The sequence below is a fragment of the Myxocyprinus asiaticus genome, chromosome 50 (genome assembly GCF_019703515.2).
Source record: "Myxocyprinus asiaticus isolate MX2 ecotype Aquarium Trade chromosome 50, UBuf_Myxa_2, whole genome shotgun sequence".
Taxonomy (NCBI): domain Eukaryota; kingdom Metazoa; phylum Chordata; class Actinopteri; order Cypriniformes; family Catostomidae; genus Myxocyprinus; species Myxocyprinus asiaticus.
In genome coordinates, this window is record NC_059393.1 from 4,962,872 (window position 1) to 4,975,425 (window position 12,554).

Below are 12,554 nucleotides of genomic sequence, written 5' to 3' on the forward strand. Positions count from 1 at the left end.
ACTCTTAACACATAAACTAACTTTTTTATGTAACAATACATACTTTAGGACAAGCTATAGATTATTACAATATTCATGTGTTCTTAAATATATGTTCACTTAACAGTCACAGTGCATTGTATATAAAGTTCTGTATAGTTCTATACTTATCTTCTGGAAAGGGTTTATCTCTTCCTCGTTTGATTCAGGGAACAAATGTTTCTGTGCAGTATATTTAGACTCCTGTACGAGTAAAACGATTTGTATAGTTCATTTGCGTTCATTTGCTCACAGGTTTCTTTAATAGCCAACATACTCGAATGGTAGTTTAGTCTTTAGTGAGCTAAACTAAGACTAAATGAAGTTATTTCAAGTCATCTAACGCTGCCATGGCGCAGACAGATGGGTTTTTCACAATACTGTACAAACAGAATATATATTAAGAGGAAGCGTAAACTTTTTAAGATGGATGTGTATATAGTCTTGTACCCATTCCCCTTGTACCCAATCCACTCATGGATGGAAAACAGGATTTTTAAAAAGTGATTTTAAGGTATTTATTGCGACATTGGTCGGTTATGTAAATTAATTTTCCCTGTGATAACAATGGGTATCGGCCAGGATTTTTCGGCATTGCTTGTTATTTTGCTTGCTGCATAAGTGTACATGTTATGGACTTTAAGTTAGGAGTCGGATGGTTAAAATCATCTTGTGAACACTGGATATCTATTGGACGATGTCCAGAAATCGTCCTTATTCGTGAGGAAATGCGCCCTGGGTGTGCTTTGCTGCAACAGCTTTTTTTTTAACCATAATGATATTTATCATTATTTCTCGCATGAAGTGAAATGTCTCTGTGAGTGATGGTTGTGTATGAGTGTGGAACTGCTTGAGGTTTTATTTTTATTTTTTGCTTTTTGCTCATGCATTTTGTGTATAGAACCATTTCTTCTACGATTCTTAATTATACAAATTCTGAAAAGACAAGCCTCTAATGAGTAGTGGTTTTCCTGATCTGTGAAGAAAACCAGTTCGTTATTTTCCCTCAAGTCTATCCTATTTTTAAGCCACAACTACAAATCCCTCAGGGACAAAACAACACTCCAATCTATTCAGGTACTTTCTCTAGATTCTGCGGCCTAGCTGTTAAAATATTACAAAAACCGTATGTATTTTTGGAAAAATTGAGCAAAAGAAAATGGACGCGAGTCATTTTTAACCTGTTGTCGCTTTATTTCTTTTCGCTGTCCTTTTTAGTTTTTGTATTCTTTGTATCCAGACTGAAGTACAATATACTAAATGAATGTCAAGCTAAAACTTAGATCAGGTGAAGCGCATCACACCGCCAGACAGTGCTTTTCATGACGAGTTCCTCTGCACACACTGTGCCTCGAATGCCTGAAGACAATAGAAATCTCTATATCGACAAATACCACATCAGACCCCTCAGTGATAGTGGTTGACCCGTCTCAGCACTCCTTTAGAGAAGTACCTCGACAGCGCAAGGCCTAATTTTTCACTTTTGCAGTCAGTATTGGTAGTTTCGGTCTCTGCTTTTAGCATGTAAGTATTTCAGTGGAATAAAAAAACTGCCTGAAGAAACTGCCTTTAAAAATATTTCAATGGTTTTATGCCACGCTTTGATTTTCATTTGTTGCTGTTCTTTGACAGAATTTTGGCTTGTAAATGAAGATGGCATTTCTACTCCATTCTTTAGCTTTTAGGTGCCTGCTGCTATTTTCACATTGTCTAATAAAACCTCAGAGACTTGACAGATTTATGAACTGGCTGTATATTTCTCATTTGTACCTATAAATATTATTAGATAGATGGTGGAACACAGGAATTGTGTGCATTAAAGCTATATGATTTTAGCACAGTGGCCATGTGGAACATATGGACAGCATTAACTCCTAAATTAACCTTAGAGTTAGAGTTTTTGTTGTTTTTTAAGTCTTAGAGGCTTGCACATTGCAAAAATCATTGTCTTGCTAGGTGTTTTTTTTTCCAGTAAAATATCTAAACAAAATAAATTTGCTTTAAAAGCAAAAGAGAGAAGAGGATTTGTCTTGTTTTCAGAGAAATCCAAATTTTGTAACATTTATGCTTATAACAAGAAAAAGGCTATTTGCCAATGGGGTAACAAAAGAAAACTTGATTCAAAGGGAAAACAAGCTTATTTTTCTTAGCCCATTGGCAAATCATTTTTTCTTGTTGCAAGCATAAACCACACCAAATTTTGTAAGATTTCTCTGAAAGCAAGACTTAATATATTATGCCATTCTGCTTGAAGTATTTTTTCCCGTTTTTTTAAGGATGCTTAGATGATTTTACTGGAAAACAAGACAAAAATACTCAGAAAGAGAATTATTCTTTGCAGTGCAGATTTTGAAACATTCCTGTTGTGGTGATAGGTTTTGGTTTGTGATGCCCGATATTGGGCAGTGGATTTGTTTCGTTCCCTCACAAGGGCTTGGATTTGAAAATTCGGGCATAAGGCAAACAAATGAAATACTTACATGTTAACTCTTTAAATAGAGGCAGAACATGGTAGTTTTTAAAACATGTAGGTTTGCCAGTATGGGATAAGGTGCTGCTTTTTCCGAATCTTCTCTGATTTCGATATACCTCAAACCATCTAGATCGAAACGAGTGCTTTTTATGAAAAGGCATCTTGCCCGGTTATACTGGTTCCTCTTGAGTTAGAAGACAGGCGCTCCACAACTGGAATAGACCTCATTTCAATATACTGTTTACTCTTTGACAAAAACATTGTATAGTTTAATATTTTCTTGTACTGTAGATTTATCTGTCTATTAATCTGTTCTTTTTTTGTACTGTGTTTGACTTTTATTCTAGACTAATATCGATGTCCGTGTTAGAGCACTTATGAGGATCACAGTAATTATTTTTATTTGATTGCACTATTTGTCCTTTTTGTTTTTGTTTTTTTGAATGCAAATTCTTATTTACAAGCTGGGCTAATGAATAATAAGCTGTGTCCTAATGTATGTGATTTTTATTTTTTTTTTTTTTATTTTTTTAAGGAAATAAACTGATTAGATTTTCTGTGGTCTAATTTAAAACGAAAAAAAAAAAAAAACGAAAAAAAAAAATTTCTCTTTATTTTTATTTGCATTGACCGTTAAGCAAAATGCTGATTAAATCTGTCTTTGTGCATGTGTGGAGTTTTACTGGTTATATTTTACCCATTAGGAAAATGCCATTTTTTTTTTCAACACATTTTAATTGTAACATTGTGCAGGTTAGTATTCACTGGATGCTAGAACCTTCTTATGAAAACCACTATTCTTCTAATAAATTTTTGTTGTGAAAACGTGTCAAGACTTTTTATTGCCTTTTTGCATGTTAATGCAGTTGTCCCCAATATAACATCTTTCTTTCTTTATGTCATGTCATTGGAAAAGTTCACATCTGAACTTTGAAGAAATTATATTTTCCCACCTCAGGGCCGAAGTACCAGTAGCCAAAGGAAGACGCGTCTCTCCAATATACAGATTAGAAGGGATGGGAATCGTAGGAAATTTTACGATTCCGATTCTGATTCTGATTCCTCTCAACAATTCTGGTTCTGAATCCTCTTAACGATTGTTTCAGTACTTTTGAGGAAGAATTGTTTGGAAATAGGAAATGTGATCTTATTGCATTTACTACCCTTAGCAGTCTGTTGGCAAATGAGTAGAGTAGATACAGAGTAGATACCTGTATAACAAATCAGAAAACATTTCACGCTTGACTGGTAGAGCATGGTTCTAGCAACGCCAAGATCAGAGGTTTGATTCCCAGGAAACACACACAAACTGATCAAATGTATTGCATTAATGCACTGTAAAAGCATCTGCCAAATGCATACAGTAAATTAAATATATTTCTTTTAAAAGAAATGTTTGCATACTTTGGAGAGGCATAATGCAATCCAATAATTGGTCCTAACCACATAAATAAAAATGATAAACAAACAAGAAATGTGATAACATTTATATTATATCATTATATGATTCCACTAATTACAAGAAACTCATGTGTATCTTTAACTGCACATTGTCAGATGAGCCAGTTAGTACCTGCACTGCCTGATTGAAGTCTCACAGTTCTGAAGTACGACATTAAATAAACCGTAACCGTTCCAGAGACAGTTTAGACTGTTATGAAGTAGCCTAATGGAAGTGGCAGATGTTTCGTGCTGTAGATTCTAAAGAACCGGCCTATAACACTGCATGAAAAGAGCTGTATTCGGACCAATAGACTCCTGTATAAGCTGCAGAATTTCAGGCGTTTTCAGAAAAGTACAGGCCGGGAGTGTTAAATTCCACAGGCCCGATTACATTCAATTATTTACCATTTCGGATGTTAGTGACTGATGATTTGTTGCAGATTATGGCCATTTGTTGCCATGCCAAGTAATCCTCTTAAATTGTCTGTCAGGGGACTTTTTCACACCTGGGTCAGATGTACATTTCTCACCTTCTGGATAAAATGGTCACCCTTATTGATCATTTATCTCAAACTGGATTGGCTACCCTTAAACTTAACCTACCCCTAAATCTTGACAACCATTGGGTCAATGCATTCACTGCACTGAAAAAAACGATCTTCAAGACAAGTATTTTTGTCTTGTTTTCCTGTAAAATTATCTAAACATAATTAAAACGTGATTTATTTACTTGTCAAGCAAAATGGGATAAGATATTAAGTCTTGTTTTAAGATAAATCTGACAAAATTAAGTGAACTGTAGACTTAAACAAGATTTAAAAAGTCTTCCAATGGGGTAAGCAAAATAAACTAATATTGTATTCCCTTTGAATTAAGTTTATTTTTCTTACCCCATTGGCAAACAATTTTTTCTTGTTTTAAGCATTTATCTTACTAGATTCGGTTAGATTTCTCTCAAAACAAGACTTAAAATCTTAAGGAAGTTTGCTTGACAAGTAAATAAATCACGTTTTAAGAATTTTTTGATAATTTTACTGCAAAACAAGACAAAAATACTTGTCTTGAAACTCAATTTTGCAGTGTGGCTTTTATTTTATTGCTTGCAGTTTTTTAGCACATCCCTAAATCTTGACAGCTATTGGACCACTGTATGCATCGGCTTTCAATTTATTGGTTATAGTTAAAAGTTAGCCCACCTAATCCCAAACAGCATTACAGGCCTTTAATCAATGTTGACACAACATAAATATTGAGACAGTAAATGGGGTTAAATGTCTTTATTAAAAGGAAAACGTGAAATATGCAAAATATAACAATAATAAAATATTCAAACATCAGAAACAGTGTGAAGTGTCAATTAGAGTTCAGTACATGAACTGATATCATACTCTCTGTCACTTGCTATCACAAAAAAGTGATTATTTCCCAGTATAGTGTGAGTCTGCATCAAGTCTCTTCTGTAGCTCCTGCAACAGAGCTTCTCAAAGCTGCTGATTTTACAACCCACACTGGCCTCCCATTGACAATACATCATCTTCATCGGACATCATGTCCACACAATACACAATACACTACACACACCACTTAAAGACCTCTTAACAACATATGGATTAAAAAAGTTACATCAGCTGTATTATTGATTTTAAACATACTCTTCTCTCTCATTGCCACTATCTTGATTGAGTCTCTCAGTTCTGCCTTTCCATGATGCAAGTAGGAATTCTTCTTCCTCAGCCTCATTATAAGTCTAGTAGGATGCTTAAAAGACATAAAATATTGTTAATAAGAGAAAGACTTAATAGTTAAACCAACATAAATGGATATTAAAAGATTGCAACAACAGTTTGAATGTTAATTTATATAATCTGTGAAGATGGGTTGAGTCTGGTCGTGTGAGGAAAAAAATATTCTGTGGAAAAGAAGAATCATTATGTGAGAGATTGTATTGCAGTAAAATCAGATGAAGTTAAATACAGTATTGGCATTTAATACAGTATAAATCAACTGTTTTACCTGGTTAGTGGATTATTTTAATGAAGATTCTTCTTTGAATGTTGCAGTCTGACATTCTCTGTAGCATCTTGTGTGTTTGAAATGACTCAAGTCTGACCAGAGATCAGAACAACAAAAGTCTGTGCAGGAGGGGGTGGGGTGTGAAGTGGAGGTGTGTCGGGGTGGATTAGGGGGTCAGTCATGAATAGTCAACATTGCGGGAGACTGGGGCTAATTGTTACACTTTTTACTCCAGTAAATATTTCTAGTAAGTCTTTTCTGTATAGACACATCTTAAAGCCTTGGCTGCAAAAAAACACCTGTTGAACACCTCCATGTTATTGCCCAGGATAAAGATACATGTTGCAACACACATTGCACCCTCACCCAGACAGACATTTTTTGGAGCCCTGTGGATGTATAGAGTTTGCAGGGAACACAATCTGACTGTTCCTACCGGTGGAACGTATTGCAGGCAGATGTTAGTACTTAATCTGTGCAGTTAAGACAGACAAAAGAGAAGGTATCAGTAGTAATACCACTCTGCACAATGATAGAGATTTTGGATAGAAGTTTTTATAGTGTTTTTTTTTTTTATGCACACATCAGATTTTTTTTTTTTTTTTTTAAACAACAGAAATGTTATATATATATATATATATATATATATATATATATATATATATATATATATATATATATATATATATTTTTTTTTTTTTTTTTTTTTTTTTTTTTTGTGTGAAACTTAATTTTTCTGCTTTTATTATTATTGTTTTTTTTATGTTTTTGTTATTTTATGAACTTCTTAATTTTGGTTTACTACTGTACTGTACAGTAAGTCTTTTTAATTAGACTGCACTGATTGGAGTGTTTTTGAAGCTGCAGACACCAATCTGTAGGAGCTCACGGATACTGTGACATCATATATCAGTTTCTAGTGAGGACATGTGCATTCCTACAAGGACTTCAACAATGACAAACCATGATTTACAGCAAAACTCAGGCAGCTTCGTCAGGCCAAAGAGGATGCTTATATAAACCTTGTACAATCAGGCCAGGATCACACTGAATAAGGAAATCAGAGTGGCTAAAAGAAGCTACTCTGATAAGCTGAAAAACAAGTTTTCAGCTAATGAAACTGCATCAGTCTGGAGAGGCCTGAAAGACTTTAAAAACTTCAAGACACCATCCCCCAACACTGTAGGGAACCAACAACTGGCTGATGACTTGAATGTGTCTTACTGTACATTTGAAAGGCCCAGTCTTACACCCCACACCTGCTTTGACCTTCACTTCACACAAACATCAACACCTGCAACCCCTCTCCTGCTACTCAATCTGCATTTAAGATCTGTGAAGAGTTGTGCCGTGTCTTCCGGAAACAAAAGACAAGGAAAGCACAGGGCCCAGACAGTGTTTCACCCACTTGTCTAAAATCCTGTGCTGACCAGCTGGCCCCCATCTTCATACAGATCTTCAACAGATCACTGGAGCATTGTGAAGTTCCCTGCTGCTTCAAATGCTCCACCATCATTCCTGTCCCAAAGAAACCCAAAATCACAGGACTTAATGACTTGTTGCTCTGACGTCTGTGGTCATGAAGTCATTTGAGAGACGAGTGTTGGCTCACCTGAAGGACATCACTGAACCCTGTCTAGATCCCCTTCAATTTGCTTATCGAGCAAAGAGGTCTGTGGATGATGCAGTCAACATGGGATTGCATCATATCCTGCAACATCTGGACAGACCAGGGACATATGCAAGACTCCTTTTTGTGGACTTCAGTTTGGCTTTCAACACCATCATCCCAACTATTCTCCAGACTAAATATCACCAACTCTCTGTTCCCATGTCTATCTGTCAGTTAATCACCAGCTTCCTGACGGATAGGCAAGTGAGACAGGGGAAATTCACTTCCAGCACATGTACGATCAGCACTGGTGCCCCCCAGGGATGTGTGCTCTCCCCACTACTCTTCTCCCTGTATACCAATGACTGCACCACCAAGGACCCCTCTGTCAAGCTCCTGAAGTTTGCAGATGACACTACTGTCATCGCCCTCATCCAAGATGGTGATGAGTCTGTATACAGAAGGGAGATTGAACGGCTGGTTCACTGGTGCAGTCAAAACAACCTGGAGCTGAACATGCTCAAAACAGTGGAGATGATTGTGGATTTTAGGAGGAACACCCCAACATTGACCCTGCTCACCATTCTAAACAGCACTGTGGCAGCAGTGGAGTCATTCAGGTTCCTGGGCACTACCAACTCACAGGACCTGAAGTGGGAGACCCACATTGACTCCATTGTGAAAAAGGCCCAGCAGAGGTTGTACATCCTTTGCCAGCTGAGGACGTTCAACCTGCCACAGATGCTGCTGATACAGTTCTACTCAGAAGAAGCCTTTATTTTGTCACACATTCTACATTTTTGATATATATACAATGAATTTTTTTTTTTTTTTTTTTTCACGTATCCCAACTAAGCTGGGGTCAGAGCACAGGGTCAGCTATGATACAGCACCCCTGGAGCAGATAGGGTCAAGGGCCTTGCTCAAGGGCCCAGCAGTGGCAACCCCCAACCTTCTGGTCAGTAACCCAGAGCCTTAACTACTGAGCCACCACTGCCCCTCATCGAGTCTGTCCTCTGCACTTCAATAACTGTCTGGTTTGGTTCAGCTATGAAATCGGACATCAGAAGACTACAAAGGACAATTCGGACTGCTGAGAGGATTATTGGTTGCCCCCTGCCCTCCTTTCAAGAACTGTACACTTCCAGAGTGAGGAAAAGGGTTGGAAAAATCACTCTGGACCCCACTCACCCAGATCACTGCCTTTTTAAACTGTTGCCTTCTGGCAGGCGCTACAGAGCACTGAGCACCAGAACCGTCAGGCACAGGAACAGTTTTTCCCTCAGGCTATCCATTTCATGAACAGTTAAAACTGCCCCATTGAGCAATAATTATGTGCAATACACAGTTTAGTCTTTTTTATATTTATCCAACATATCCTTCCTCTTCTGCCATACATTCCCTTGCACTGTATATAACCGATTTGTATTTGTGTGTGTGATATATATATATATATATATATATATATATATATATATATATATATATATATATATATACAGTATATATATTTGTCTTATTGTGTATTTCTATATATACTTATATTTTATATTCACTTTTTATTTATATTCTATTTTATCTCTGTCTTGCTGTATTGTTTGTGCACTGGAAGCTTCTGTCACCAAGACAAATTCCATGTATGTGTAAGCATATTTGGCAATAAAGCTGATTCTGATTCTGATTCTGAGACAGATTAAATAGTTTGCTTCAATTTCTTTAGTACCTGTAATTTGTAAAAATAAATAAATAAATAAATAAAACATTAAAAAAAAGTTTTTCTGCAATGCAGTTTAGTTGACATTTCATGACCAATTGATCATTGCTATTGACCAAATGCTTTAGGCAGTTGATATGAACGATCCATTACTCATTTAAATTAACTATTATGTCAGCACATTGTAACAGTGTAGGTGTTGAAAATGTATGTAACTAAAAAAAACAGATAAATCTCCGCATTTTAATATCAAAGTTTTTTTTGTAATGTCTGTCAAAAATATCAAGTAAAAAAATGTAGTTATTATTGAGTTAAATATCATCACTGTTTGTTTAACAATTTTTACATTCAGTTTGTTTATTTTAGCATGTTTTTCTGTACAGTAATGTCAGTGTTTCCCACAGGATTTTGTGCGACTATGGGGGGTGGACCTTGGGCCCTCTAGGGGGGTCCAGGGCATGCTCCCCTTTAAGACATTTTGTACATTTTAAAGTTAAAAGCATCAATCTGGTGCACTTTGACAGCAAAATTAAGAGGTTAGATCTATGAAGAACTTTGTGCTCTTGTAAACAATTTTGTGCTCGAGTAGTAGTTCAATCATAAACATATTGGTTGTATAGATATGAATGGTGATGACACAGCAAAAAAGTCACACCCACAAAGCATGGTGAACGAGACGAAGTTTAACGCAGTTCACAAATGGTCAAAACAAAATCGAATAGAGCATACATTTGCAGGGCTCAACATTAAACATTGTCATGTGCTTGTTGGTCTTTCAGTTGTCTGAGTAAAAAAGTTACTTGTCCGGATTGAAAAAAGGACATTTAATTACAGGCTTAAGTAACATGTCAAAGTTTATGTTGTATATTTTTCTAAAATGATGTCCGATGCCCAACCTAATAGTGTACCTATGCAATCAACTCAATTCTCTGCGACAGAAATGTTAACTGCACTGGATTGGGGAGGAGGCTATTGTCATATGATAATTATTTTGTTATCTATGCTAGTCAAATATAGAAAAGCCTCCATCACCATCATCTACATCAGGGGTGCTCACACTTCTATGGAATGAGATCTACTTTTTCATCATGTTATTGCAGCAAGACCTACCATGTACAATAAAGGCTATACATTATCACAATACTAAAATGTCAGAAGTCATTAGTGAAATTTGACTATTCTCAATACCAGGCAGCCACAGTCTAGGTAAATAAAGGGAACACTGAATATAGTTAGCTGTGGCCTACAGTAAGCCAAACTTTCAGTTTCTTGCCTTCCCCTGTGCTCTGAAATCACAGCAATCACCTACCACTTTTCACTCAGTCATTAACATATAAAAGGCCCTCTTAGCAGGACTGCCATCAGTTGTCTAAACCAGCCGAATTTCAACTGTAAATTTCCATGGAAACTTCACAGTTCCCTGTACATGTCCGCTAAACTGAGGTATGTGGCCTTTTCTGGACGTTAATGGTTTCATGTTGTATGGGTCTGTTTTTTCCCAAATACATCTGACAAACTTGAAGATAAGTGGGAGTTTACTATTCCCACATTTTTCATGCAGTGTAAGAGTCATTCGCTAGGGAATCGGACAACACCGGGTGCTTTGTTTCGTGCTGTAGATTCAGTTGGGGGCAACGCTGCTGCTGAAATGCGCTCCAGGAAACACAGTCAGAGTTTGCATTGGAGGAAAATTGCACATGCGAGAACCGTTAATGGAACTGAAAGTCATGAAAATCAAACGGTTCCAGCATTGTCTAAAACATTCAGAACCAGTTCTCGGTTCCCAACTCTAATTATTAGTGGTCAATAACTGGGAGTTTCGGGCACTTTTCACCATGCAAATTTCAAGTGCAAACCGGTTAAATAATTTTTCACACTTACTAGTTTCGAAAATGTGTCTACCAACAATGTCCAACAGTGTGTGATCATACATCACAAGATATTTATGTCATGTTTGTCATTTTATTCTGAAAGTCATGGAAATCCACCGACAGCACATCTCAAATTCTGTATTGTGTTTAATAGAATTATGTGCTGGAAATGATGCTGATGGAAATGAAATTACATTTTTAATGTTTTTTTATTTTATTTTTTTATTATTAAAACAGCGGCTCCTTTGTCTTGCTAAAGCTAATTTAATAGCTAACATTTTGTTTCCTAAATACACACAATTAAATAATATTTTCACACTTTTTGTGTAATATAGCAAAAAATAAATGAATAGAAATCATTTTAACAAAACAAATATTGAAATGCTCAAGTAGCTTATGTTTATTCCACTCTTTGTTTAGATGATCATAGTCTTAAACAAGTAATAATTTGTATTTTTTTTTTCTTTTCTTTTTTTATAATGGATTTTCATAGTTTAATAGTGAAAGTTTGGGTCTGGAACAAGGCTAAAACAATCAATTCTATACATTAAAGGCATTTAAAAAGATAAAAGCCTGATAAAAAAAGTCATTTTTAATTTGATCTTCATAAAGTGTAGCAAAAAAAGTTGAAATCTGTTAATTTGAGTAAAAATCAGCCCCTGTGACATGCCCGAAACACCCAAACAAGTTTCTTTTTTTTTTTTTTTTTTTCAGTTGCTGTTTCTTTAACTATTATTAAATATGTGCTTACAGAAAGTAATTTTCCAAGTACCAATGGTTATTTATCATTACTAACCCTAAATTGCTAAATTATTTCAGGTTTGGGATTTACATATAATTTCAGTTAATTACTGAGTAAATTCTGGTTTATTACTCATTTTATACTCAGTGTGCATTATAATCAATCACACATTCTAATAATAATAATAATAATAATATATATATATATATATATATATATATATATATATATATATATATATATATACTGTATATATATTAATGACCCATGACATTTCAAAACATGTACATTGTACCAACCCTATTCAAAATCTTCCTTAGTTGAATATCAAGGCAGAATTATTTAACTACAGCTTAGCTAGCAATTATCACTGCACCATACCACATTAAGTATTCCATTTTGCTTGTTTGTGCCAAAATAATAATAATAATAATAATAATAAATCCTGTTAAAACAACTGATCAGTTTTTTTGTTGTTTTGTTTTTGACAGTCTATATATGTTTGAACTTATGAAATATTGTGAGAGAAAATTCAGTTTAAATTATGTTGGTCAAAAAGTTGAATGAATGGGTCATATTAGCACATCGATATCAAAAATGTATTCCCTATTATTTTAAAAAGATGCACATGGTCTTATAATGACCTTTTCATTTTCCTTCCTTTTATA